Source organism: Hippopotamus amphibius, chromosome 2 (genome assembly GCF_030028045.1).
Source record: "Hippopotamus amphibius kiboko isolate mHipAmp2 chromosome 2, mHipAmp2.hap2, whole genome shotgun sequence".
NCBI classification, from domain to species: domain Eukaryota; kingdom Metazoa; phylum Chordata; class Mammalia; order Artiodactyla; family Hippopotamidae; genus Hippopotamus; species Hippopotamus amphibius.
In genome coordinates, this window is record NC_080187.1 from 98,459,727 (window position 1) to 98,473,299 (window position 13,573).

Consider the following 13,573-nt stretch of genomic DNA (forward strand, 5'->3'; position numbering starts at 1 on the left):
AGGAATCACTGTCTATGGGAGCTATAGCCTTATGAAATCTATTTCTTAAATAATAAAACTTGAAAGTTGACGTTACTCTTTGATTCATGGGCTGCAGAATGGATATTGTGTTAGGAGGCATGAAAACAACCTTAATCTTGTTGTGTATCTCCACCAGAAGTCTTGGGTGAGCAGGTGCATTGTCAATGAGCAGTAATATTTTGAAAGGAATCTTTTTTCTGAGCAGTAGGCCTCCACAGTGGGCTTAAAATATCCAGTAAAGCATGTTATAAACAGATGTGCTGTCATCTAGGCTTTGTTCCATTTATAGAAGACAGGCAGAGTAGACATAGCATATTCTTAAGGGCTAGGATTTTCAGAATGGCAAATGAGCATCTGGTAAATGACATTACCAAAGTCAATAGCTGCATTAGCCCCTAACAAGAGAGTCAGCCTGTTCTTTGAAGCTATGGTGTCAGGCATTGACTTTTCCTCTCTAGCTATAAAAGTCCTAACTGGCATCATCTTTCATTATAAGACTGTTTTGTCTACATTGAAAATTTTTTGTTTAGTGTAGCCACCCTCGTGAATTGCCTTAGCTAGATCTTCTAGATAACTTGATGCAGCTTCTGCATCAACACTTGCTGCTTTATTCACTTTGCGCTTTTATGTTACTGAGATGGCTTCTTAAGCCTCATGAACCAACCTTTGCCAGCTTCAAACTTCTCTTCTGCAGCTTCTTCACTTCTCAGCCTTTACAGAACTGAAGAGAGTTAGGGCCTCACTCTGGATTAGGCTTTGGCTTAACAGAGTATTGTGGCTGGTTTGATCTCTCCAGACCACTAAAACTTTCTCCATATTAGCATGAAGGCTGTTTCACTTTCCATTTGTGTGTTGCCTTTTCATATGTACTTGTGTATTCACTTTTAATTTCCTTCAAGAACTTTTCCTTTGTATTTACCACTTGGCTACCTGTTTGGTGCAAGAGGACTGGTTTTCAGCCTGTCTTGGCTTCTGACATGCCTTCCTCACTAAGCTTAATCATTTCTAGCTTTTGATTTATTTATTTTTTAAAGGTTTTTTTTTTTTTTTTTTGATATGGACCTTTTTTTAAGGTCTTTATTGAATTTGTCACAACATTGCTTCTGTTTTATGTTTTGGTTTTTTTGGCCCTGAGGCAGGTGGGATCTTAGCTCCCTGACCAGGGATGGAACCCACACTACCTACATTGAAAGGCGAAGTCTCAGCCACTGGACCTCCAGGGAAGTCTTGCTAGCTTTTGATTTAAAGTGAAAGACATATGATTCTTCCTTTCACGTGAACACTTAAGAGGGCATTGTAGGGTTATTAATTGGCCTAATTTCAATATTGTTGTGTCTCAAGGAATAGGGAGGCCCAAGGAGAGGGAGAGAGAGATGGTGGAATGGCTGATGGATGGAGCAGCCAGAACACACACAAAATTTGTCTCTTGTAATTATCACTTGGCTACCTGTTTGGTGCAAGAGGACTAGTTTTCAGCCTGTCTTGGCTTCTGACAAGTTCACCATCTTGTATGGGTGTGGTTCATTGTTCCCCAAGCCATTACCGCAGCAACATCAAAGATCACTGACGCTAGATCACCATAACAAATATAATAATAAAAAAGTTTGAAATATTGCAAGAATTACCAGAATGTGGCACAGAGACACAAAATGAGCATATACTGTTGGAAAAATTGTGCCCATAGACTTGCTTGATGCAGAATTGCCACAAACTTTCCATTTGTAAAAAATGCAATATCTCCAAGTGCAGTAAAGCAAAGCACAATAAAACAAGGTATGCCTGTAGTTCCCTTCACTCCCCCATAAGTCTTATGTTTGTTTAGGAATTTGAATCAGGAAAACCAACAGAACAAGGAGGGGGTGAAGGGGCAATTTGAACTTAAGTCATTTAGGGTTCAACTCTCAAATTTACTGTTTAACTTCTCAAATTTTGCTTTGTCCTGCTGTGGTCTACAAGAATTTAATTGCTTTATTACATTAAGGAGACACTACTTTTCGTCCTACCTTGAGCAAAAGCTTCAATATCAGACCCGCTTTTAGAAAGAAAGCCATATGGAGTTGTAGGTAGGAAACCAACATGTGAAACAGAAAATATTAAATGTCTTCAGATTTTAACTTCTGGAAAAATGCACTTTTATCAAAAGGAAGTAAATGTTTACTTAAAAGTTCAGTGTGACATATGCATTAGTTTCTTGGAATTTATGGTCAGTTAACTCTATTTTGTTTTAACTAGCATAATGGTCATAGGTTCCCTCCTGACTACTATTCACCCTTATCCTTCCTCCCCTCTCCCCACTCCCCAGCTATCTTGCATTATATTCACTTCTGAATTTCAAGAGGCTCTGCAAATAGCCAGTTTCCCTAAGTTTGTGGCAACACTAATTTAACTGCAAAACCTGAAATGAAGTGAGGTACTTAAGGGTCTTTATTTACCCCACTCTTTGAATGTTCATTCATTTAGCTACGAAAGTGTTAATGTGAATGATTATGGGTTGCTGCCCTAGATCCACCTGCAGTGCTGTGTATAGTATTGCTCTCTAAAATTAAAAAAATTCTGAGTCATGTGACATATCTGACCCAGGGGCTTCCAGTGGGGGTTGTGAATCTGTTTCATTTTTCCATTTGATAGATGAGAAGACTATGCTAGAAGAAAGTAAATCACCAAGGTTTGAATGGTGTATTAAGATGTTAAGTAAATTATTCAGGTAATGCATAGTAAAGCCAAATTTAAACCCAGCAGTCTTATACCAGAGCCCATACTCTTAAACTATAAGGCTGTTTGGCCTCCCAGTTACCAAGGCAAGATTGAGCTTAGTTGGCACCAGTATGCATGTCTCGAGTTGACATAATTACTGATCTTTACTGATAGAGGGAGGCATATACCTAAATATTGGTAATGGAAGATAATCTCCTTATAATTTGTATGTGGGTGTGGACTGTTAAGCTTTTCTAAATATTTGGGTATAGATATGTCTGATCGTAAAATTCCCCTAGGTATAATGGAGCCCAGACACAAAGGCTTGTCTCAGGCTGAGGTAGAAAACTGTCTCGTTTCTCCATTGTCAGTCCTCATTATTTTCAATTATGTGTATCTCACTAAGTGCTAGAAAGTGTTGTTTCGACTTTTTTTCAACAAATAATTAATGCTTCTAGGTGGTAGGCTAGAAATACAGTGTTGAACAAGAAAATTATGGTCCCTTTCTTAGCAGGGATGCTTGTCATTGTGAAATGGGACAGTTCTTGGTGGGTTATCCTATGTTGTAGCTTGTTTTAGCAACTGTGGGCCAAAATGGCATTAGAACCACTTACCCTCCACAGTCATTGTGACAACCAGAATGACCCCAGGGGTTTCCAAAGCCATCAGGTAAGGGATGGTGTAGCGGTCTATCTTGATGTTATTCATACTCAGCCTTGAGGATAGTAGCCACTCACTTGTCCATGCACTATCCAAGTTGAGGAATTGATTTTAAGCATTTCTTTTTCTAGAATCCTGGCTTCATGCAAATAAATAGAGCTGAGAGATCTACAAAGCAAATAACTGCTTACACTCTGGATACAATGGCCAAACTGAAAAGCAAGATTAGTTTTGGAGAATCTTACCGATGGCTAATTGAGAACTCTCATTATACTGTAAATAATAAGCATAAGTTCATAAACTCCCGAGTTAACATACCAAGATGATGCTATATTTTTTTGAGCTATAGAATCTGTCTCTAGGATTTATATATGCAAATTATTTCTTAAAGACATATAGCATATTTGTGCTATATATATTTTGTAGCAGAGACATTTCTGCTTTGCTTTTAAGAGAAATTTTTAAGAAAATTACAAATGTTAAATAATTTGTAATTAGAAACAACTATGAAGGATTTATGACTTGAATTTATCATTTGAAAGAGGAATAAAAATAAATTTTCATTCAGTGTCCATATTAACTGCCTTTTAATCAGTATTTTATATTAAAAGTAATAACATTTGGAAGTTTACAGAACCTCAGGCTTATGACAGTTGACATTACTTTAAAAGAATATAATTTTATTGTATTATGATTATAAAAATTATATATGCTTAATATAAAACATTCAGAAAATCCAGAAAGGTACAAAGAAGGGAGTAAAAAAAATTATTATTCTGCTGAAAGCTTACTACACATCTGCCCACAAGATTACTGTTAGATCTACTTACTCTGGCATTCTTGGGTGTGCTTCTGGCCACACATGTGCAAGCTCCCTCTCCCGTACAAGCACAAAAATACATGCATTTTCTCCTAAAAATTGGATCATGCAATTTGTTTTTTAACTTTGATACTCATATCTTTTCATGATAGTAAATAACATTTTATGCATTCTTATTGGCACATCTACTTACACAGCTCTCTAGCTAGATATTTAGGTGGTATCCTGTATTTGGGGTTTATAATTAATTATTGTATGTACATCTTGTGCAGCATCCAATTATTTTCTTCATATGAGTTCTTAGGAATAGAATTGCTGGGTAGAAGTTTGGGTACGTGTTCAGTGTTTTTATCAACCACCAAATTGCTGTCTAGACAGGTCATACCATTTCATACTTCTAATAGGAACGCTTTATGCCACATGGAGAGGGGGAGAGAGGAGAGACTCTGGGGTTACATGGAGACAAAAGCCCAGCCACCCTAATCCTAGTCTTCTAGTTAAGCCCGCTGAAGGCAATTGTGTGAGTGACCACCAGCACGATGAGCAGAAGAACTAGCTGAGCCTAGCCCAGGTTGCAGAATTATGAGCAAATAAAATAGTTTTGCTTTTGTTTTTGTTTTTTTTGTTTCTTAGCAGTAAGTTTTCAGCCCAGATTGCAGAATTATGAGTAAGTAATTTTTTTTTTTTTTTTAGCAATAAGTTTTGGGTGGTTTGTTACACAATTAATAGGAAAGCCAGAGAAGCATGACAGTGTACTTGAAAATAAAAGTCTTGCTAAAAGGTGTTTCCCTTTCTTGGCCTATTTTGACAATTTTGGTCTTTTTCTGGTTTGCTAATGTCAAGGCAGTGTTGAAGAGAGATAATAGTGCGGAGTAATTTTTCCTTTCCAGAAGCTTATCTTACTGTATCTTTAAGTATACAGGTTTGGCCGATACTTGGGTAGACCGGAGGTAAACCCAGGCTCTCTGTACTGAGTCTTTTCAGAGAAATCTCAGGAGATAGGGCTGTTTCCTATGATCAGGTCTCTAATTCTTCTCCTCTGTTGAATTTTTTACTCCCCCCGTCTTTTGTGAATCTTTTCATTCCTTGTCAAAGTTGAATTGGATTTGGCCTAGGTTAGCCAGCTAAGACAAGATGGAATAGTCTTTCTTCCTCTCTTAAACTTGTTTCTATTGTCCAAAAAGACGTAGGAGGCCTTTTGGGGCTGAGAGAAAAACTAAAACATCGACTCACCTTTATTTCTGATCATTTACATATAATTTAACAGGAAAGATATGCTGCAGTGAGACATTACTTGTGCAGTTTATCTTTTCCCTCACACATAAATTTCTTCTTATTTAACTGTAAATACTGCATATTTTATTTTACAATTATAATTAAAATTATAAAAATTTAAAAATTGCAAAATGTTTTGTAAGTTTCTGCTGGAGATGAGAACCAGTGATCTAAACGCTTATAAGTATAATTTTTAAAAACAATTTTGTTGTTGTTACAATGCTTTTTTGTTTTAAAAAAAATACATGAAGGTAAATTTAAAATATTACAAAGCTTGATTGGCTTCCAAATTGCTGGAGTGAGGGCCTCAGTGTACTCCCTCTCCAACACAAGAAAAACATGGGTAAAACAACTAAAATCAACCATTTCAGAATTATGGCAATTGATCAAAGCCAGAGAATGAACTGAAAATTGTCCAAGAGAAGACTACTGAACCTTGTGATGACAGTGGTGTCTGCCTTGTGGCCACTCCCATTCTCCCTCCTTCCCCAGCTTGTGATATAGCAGAATCTGGCAGCATTGCAACAGTGGAGAGATCTGACCGCTTTTGGAGATCCATGAAAAGCACAATCCCTACGGCACAGCTAATATTTTCGCTGAACTTATACCCCCCTGGGAAAGCTCAGTTCTCAGAGAGTGATTGGCTATTGATTTGACTCAGAGCTCAGCTCAGTTGGGGGAAGAAAAGGCCTACCCCCTGGGCTTTGCTGAAACAATAGCAACTGTTGGCAATATCTTAAACAGCTGTTTAAGGCTGTGATTTCAGGTGGAGCTAGCAAGAGCCTAGGCAGGAATTTAAAAGGAAATCCTGGAGGACTAGCCAACCATAGAGAACTTTGAAAAGCTCCAACATATTTCTAGATATCTAAAAGACTGCAGGATGTGCAAGGCTGTGCATATGCCCAGGGAAGACCTGGGAAAGGAGAGGATCCACCTCTGGCTGATCTTGAGGCTGTGTGCAAGAAGGGAGTGAGAGCTAGGGCTGTCTTATAAGCTACCTGAAGTTGGAAGGTGTGGCTTCTCACGAAGTTTCATTTGGCAAAGGGTGGAAGATACACAGGCAAGGCATTTAAGGAAATTTTCTGACCAATCATTGGTTGACTGCTAAATTATACTGATTCAGGAAGCCAGGCTTAAAACTAAAAACCTAGAAGAAAACTCAGTGGCCACATAATACAGGGAATACAGAATTAGTTTATGGAAGTGCTAAACAAATAAACAGCACCAAGAAAAAGAACAGAACTAGTGATAAAAAATCTTAGTGGGGCAGTGTAGAAGATTCTGATACCAGAATTATTAAAGCATATTATCTAAAATGTCTAGTTTTCAATACAAAATCTATGAGATATGCGAGAAATAGAAAAGTATGCTACACAGACAGGAAAAAAGTGGAAAACTAGATAACAGAAAAGTGTCCCTGTGGGAGCCTAGATTTGGACTTAATAGACAAAGACTTTGTCAGCTATTGTAAATATGTTTAAAGAACTAAATGAAACCACGTCTAAAGAATTAAAGTGTGAAATCAATATCCTACCAAAGAGAATATCAATAAGCATAGAAATTACTTTAAAAGAACCATATAGAAATTTTGGAGTTTAAAAGTATGGTAACTAGAATGAAAAATTTATTAGAGGGGCTCAATAGCTGATATGAGTTGGTAGAAGAAAGTATTAGTCGACTTGTAGGTAGCTCGATGGAGATTAACAAGTGTGAAGAGTAGAAAGAAAATGAAAATGAACAGAGCTTCAAGACACCTCTGGGACATCTCAAGTGTACCAACACACACATAAGGGGAGTCTCAGAAGGAGAAGAGAAAAAAAAAAAACCCCACAAAAGGCAGAAAGAATATTAAAAGGAATAATGACAGAAAAATTCCCAAACTTGCTGAAAAAAATATTAATGTACAGATTAAAGAAACAGTGTACTCCAAGTAGAATAAACCCATCATAGTTAAACCATAGATATCACAGTCAAATTTAGACATCGTAGTCAAATTTACAAAGTGAAAGACAAAGAGAAATCTTGAAAACAGGAGAAAAAAAAAAAAGATCGATGGCTGACTTCTTATCAGAAACCACAGACGCGGAAAGACATTTTCAGAGTGTTGAAGGGAAAAAGCTGTCAACCAGGAATTCTGTTATCTAGCTAAAGCCTTATTCAAAGATGAAGGAGAAATTAAGACATTCACAAATAAACAAAAACTGAGAGAGTTTGTCACTAGCAAACTTGCCCTACAAGAAATATTAAGGGAAGTCCTTTAAGTTGAAACAAAAGGACACTAGACAGTAAACTCAAATACACATGAAATAGAGAGCAATGGTAAAGGTAATTACATAGATATTATGAAAGACATACATGTAAAAATACATATAGATACATTTTTCTTTGTAGCATTTTCTCATGTTTTAAAGACATCTGCACAAAGCAATGATAAAACTGTCGATGGGTTCAGAACATATAGAGATGTAGTTTGACAGTAATAAAATGGAAGGTGACAGAACAGAGGCATATTGGAGGAAAGTTTTGTTATTGAAATTAGGTTAGAATTAATCCAGACTGGAATATTTTAAATTAAAATGCTAATTGTAATTTTCCAGAGCAACCACTAAGAAAGTAACTCAAAAAATTATAGTGAAAGAAACAAGGGAATGAAGAAGGTACACTAGAAAATATCTATTTAACACAGAAGAACGCAGGAAATAAGAAAAAGATATTACAGAGCTCAAATATACCTTTATAGAAATTATAATGTATAATTTCCATGTAAAATTATTTATGTAATCTTAAAGGAAATGATACCAATAGAGAATATTGGTCAGTGGGTCCTCTTGGGGCTTAATTTTATGATACTATCAATACTTTTCAGTGATTTAAAAAATATGGTATAAGAAAAATCCACCGAAGTGAAGTCAATGTGGAAATATTCCATTAATCCTGTGTTCTTAAAATGTAGCTTTGTTTCCCTGGAAATGAAACAGCAGTGTATGGAAATGAGAGATTCCTTTTATTTTGTTTCTGAAAGTTTGGGTATGGAAAATTTAGTTCTTCCCCTTCCTCTAAATATGGAAAAGAAACAATGAAAAAAATTCTTTGGAGAAGGGAGGAGATCATGGGCGAAAGGCTTTTGGAGATAAATGCACATAGGAAAGGGCTGTCAGGTAGAGAAGTGTTCTGGACAGAATATTTCAGAAGTCTCGAGAGGTATTTCTGCCTGCATTTTCCATATATTGTTTATTCTGTTCTCTATCGGTGCCCAGCCCAAGTGAGTATGGGATCTCATAACAAGGACTGTTCATTGTTCAGGCACCCACACTTATAATGTCTTATGTATGCCTTCAGAAAATAAAACCCATGGTTAGCTTTATAGTGTGAGGAAAGTTTAATTATAGAAAACAATATATGTAATTTCCTTATTATAGGAAAAGTGATTAAATTGAATTTTCTTATTACTGATTTAAACTCTCATTTAAAAATGCAATTCTCAATCTGTTTTCAGTCCCAGCACAGTTGAAGAATATAGCACAGTTGCATCAGTAATGATGGCTCACTCAACTGGGAGCATCTCTCTGGGTGAGAATAAGTAACATTTTAAAAGTCCTCCAAGCAATTCTGATATGGTGTACCTCCTTTCCATTAGAAGTAACAAATTTAAATCATAGATTCCTAGAGTTTTATAGAAATTAGTGTTGTCATAGTGATTAAAATTGAATCTACTCTTGTGAGATTATTTTGTTTCTTAAGCAAGTTATAGTGAACCTTTTCAGTACTTTTCCTATAAACTCACCAGAGTTTTCAAGACATTTTTATTCCTACGTTTGTTCTCTAACCAGATTAACCACTTTTAAGTGTACAGTACAATACGTTAACTATACACACATTATTATGCAACAGACCTCTAGAACTTCAGCTTGCAAAACTGAAACTTTATACCTGTGAAGACTAATTCTGCTTTCTCCCCTCCCCTCAGCATCTGGTAACCACCATTCCACTTTCTAAGACTTTTTACTATTTTAGATGTCTCATAAACATAGAACCATATAGTATTTGTATTTTTGTGACTGTCTTATTTTGCTTAGTGTAATGTCAGCAAGGTTTATCCATGTTGTAGAATGTGACAGGACTGCCTTCTTTCTTAAGGCTGAATAATGTTCCACTGTACAGGCATACCTCATTGTATTGCACTTTGCTTTGTTGTGCTTCTCAGATATTGCTTTCTTTTCTTTTCTTTTCTTTTTTAACAAATTGAAGGGGTTGTGGCCACCCTGCATCAAACAAGTCTGTTGGTGCCATTTTTCCAACAGTATTTGCTCTCTTCTTGTCTTTTTTTTTCACATTTTGGTAATTCTTTCAATATTTCAAGCTTTATCATTATTGTTATATTTGTTATGGTGACAACGTTCCTGTTGCAAAAGGTTATGACTCACTGATGGCTCGGATGATGGTTAGCATTTTATGACAATATTTTTTATTGAGATTTGTGCATTGTTTTAGACATAGTGCTATTGCACACTTAATAGATGGTAGTATAGTGTAAATGTGACTTTTATATGCATTGGAAAACCAAAAATTCATGTGACTCACTTTTTGCAATATTCAATTTATTTCTGTGGCCTGGAACCAAACCCACAATACCTCTCAGGTATGCCTGTATGTGTATTATCATTTGTCCATTTATTTATTTAAAATTTATTGAAGTATAGTTTTTTCATTTTTTTTTTACTGACGTATAGTTGACTTATAATGTGTTAATTTCTGCTGTACAGCAAAGTGATTCAGTTATACATATATATTTTCTTTTTCATATTCCTTTCCATTATGGTTTATTACAGGATACTGAGTATAGATCTCTGTGCTATACAGTAGGACCTTGTTGTTTATTCATTCTGTATATAAGAGTTTGCATCTGCTAATCCCAAGCTCCCAACCCAGCCTATCCATTTATTTACTGTTGGGCATTTAGGTTGCTTCCACTTCTTGGCTATTGTGAATAATGCTGTTATCGAACATGGGTATACAAGTATCTCTTCAAGATCCTGTTTTCAGTTCTTTTGGATATATACCCAGAAGTGGGGTTGCTGGGTCACTTGGTAATTCTATTTTTATTTTTTTGAGTAGCCTCCGTACCACTTTTCATAACAACTGCACTGTTTTACATTTCCACCAACAGTGCACAAGGGTTCCAATTTCCCTGCATCCTCACCAACACTTGTTATTTTATGTTTTGGGTTTCATTTTGCTTTATAGTGGCCACCCTAACCATTCCTAGGTTTTTAACTTACTGCTAACATGTTACATCTTTATTTACTTCTAAATCACTTTCTAAAGAAACAGAATAGTTATTTTAGGAGATTTCCTGTAATAATTGCAAATCTTCACACTGTTCCCTCACCTCATATACTAGAATACTAATTGGGACTAGTGTTCTAAACGTATTATATTGAATGTGTAAAACGACATTTGAATTCCATCATACTTTAACAGATATGGTCCTCTTTACTTTTGGAATTCATATGATAACGACATTACAATACATATCACCTGCTTATAGGGCAAAGATAAAAAGCTTTTGTCTCTGCCTCTAGCTTCTACAGTGATAAGCTTGCTTTAATGGCAACATCATAATGGTGGTTGCTGTCACTGGGTGGCTTGTCTGGTCTTGTTTCTAAGCAGCCCCTAAGTGCTGCATCTTCAGATGCGTTACTTCAACATGTACCTAACGTGCTTCTCTGATACTCTCCGAACATGGTTTTCTCCATTTTACTTACCCTGCTGCATCTGCATGTGAACCTTTCTGTCATCCATTCTCCACAGATTTCTTGCCTAAAGTGGGGTTGTGTGGCCAAAAACTCAGCTTCAGTGCTGTTGCACGAGCTCTCTTCCAGTGCCCTGTATTTGGTGAGCTAGCCATTTAATAGTAAGAGCAGCTTATGGATGATGCTTTGGGTCATATTCAAAACAGCAGATATAATGCTTATAATCCACCTAGTCCTCACAGCCGAATAAATTGGGCATTTTCTGTTGCAGACATGTAGATTAATTGGGAGCTCAGTGTTCCTTCCAACTGGATTTTGACTCTTCCAGAGTTCATACTGCAATATTATAAGGTTGTAAAGAAAAAAAAAAAGCTGCTTTGAATTTGGGGGCAGATCTGTACTCAAGTCTTGACTCTGCCACCTGGCTGCTTACCTTTAGATATGCTTCTTATCCTCTCCGACTCAGAAATCTCATATGTAAATTGCAGATAGTGGTACGTAAACTTTTTTTATTTTGTTATTTTTTTTGAGATACACCAAGTTCAATCATCTGTATTTATACACATATCCCCGTATTCCCTCCCTCCCTCGACTCCCCCCCACCCTCCCCGTCCCAGTCCTCTAAGGCATCATCCATCCTCGAGTTGAACTCCCTTTGTTATACAGCAACTTCCCACTGGCTATCTATTTTACAGTTGGTAGTATATATATATATGTCTGTGCTACTCTCTCACTTCGTCTCAGCTTCCCCTTCACCCCCCGCCCCCCCAAACCTCGAGCTCTCCAGTCCATTCTCTGCATCTGCGTCCTTGTTCTTGTCTTGTCACTGAGTTCATCAGTACCATTTTTAGATTCCGTATATATGAGTTAGCATACAATATTTGTCTTTCTCTTTCTGACTTACTTCACTCTGTATGACAGACTCTAGGTCTATCAGTGATACGTAAGCTTTTATTTTAAAGGCTTCATTGATATTGTAAGCTTCTGTTTTTAGGAAGTTTTTAAAGCAATACTATCACTTTAGAATTTTCGTCTTACAAATAGTGAAAGTGAAGGGATTTTTAAACTGGTAATACTTTTATAGCCCATATCTGACAGGAGATCTCTTCTGATGAGTTTGGTTCCCATAGTTTGTTCATTAATTGAACAAGTCAGTTAATACAGAGCATAAAAGATGATGCATACATCCTACTAACATTTTAACTCACAACATGTAAATAGCCTGTCTTTTGATTTAGGGCCAAGGCCTTTTCTTTTAGTATGGGTTTGCTGACTGGAACAGCAAGTCTTTCTTAAATCTGTATTTCCAGTTTACACTTTGTTTCTGTAGTGTAGATGACAACTTTAGAAAACTGAAAAGCAGTGGTTCTCAAAGTGTGGTTCCCAGATCAGCTGCATGAGCATCGCATGGGAATTTCTTAGCATGCAGATTCTTTGGTTTCACCCCAAACCTACTGAATCAGAAACTAAGAAGGTGGGGCTCTGCAATCTGTTTTCACAAGGCCTCCATACTAAAGTTGGAGAGCCACTATTCTATATTTTATGATTTCCACCAGTTTTTATGTTTCTCTTACCTTTGCCTATTTCAACAGCAATGTTTCATAGTGACTTGCCTTTATCAAGTCTTTCAAAGCTTTTGACTTAGTTTTTAAAGATACATTAGTTTTTGTTTTTACTTTCATTGCTTATCTAATGTGTAATTAAATTAGTTAATTACAGTAACAATAAAACTCCCCTAATCAGCAAATACTACTTATTTGGGGAAAAGAACTCAGCATTAGGGAGCAGAACTGTGAGGGGCATACCAGAGAGTAGTCCACATGCTGGGAGTTTTCAGCATGCCATGGGCATCTGTCCATATGGTTGGAGAGGAAATGGAGAGTGTGGGTTCAGTTAGCAAGTTGGGTAATGAAGTCTGGTCAAGAAAGCTTCTCATACATATTTTTTCTGTAAGCTTATAAGTTTCTCTGGTCCTTATCTTTATAACCCTTAATTCAACACTTGTATATTAGACTTCTGTCTGTGGATCTGTAAGTAGTCTTCTTGACTAGAACCTGGAGTTCGAAATTTGTTTTTGATAACTTGTAAATCTCGTAAGTCGGTGTGGAGAAAGCAGAGAACCCACCCAGTAGCTCACGTGGAAGATGTGTACCTATATTCTCATTGACACCTAGCAGGAAACTGCATAGCCGCTAACATGTGGAATAGAAAACAGATAGAAATGTTGTTTCCTAGCCTGAGACTATAACTTGCTCAGTTTATAGTGCCTACTTTGATTTGGGAGAAAGCAGTTATGTGTGGGGATAATTCAGGTCAAGACATGATGATGGCCATTCCTGCCAAAGTGCAG

At 36.6% G+C, this 13,573-nt stretch overlaps 1 protein-coding gene across 6 annotated transcripts in view; it reads left to right on the forward strand.

Annotated features, from left to right (window-relative positions):
• The window catches only part of RFX3 (regulatory factor X3), a 292,285-nt gene that overhangs the window by 51,094 nt on the left and 227,618 nt on the right, over positions 1 to 13,573 (forward strand). The gene's annotated exons all lie outside the window — the stretch shown is intronic.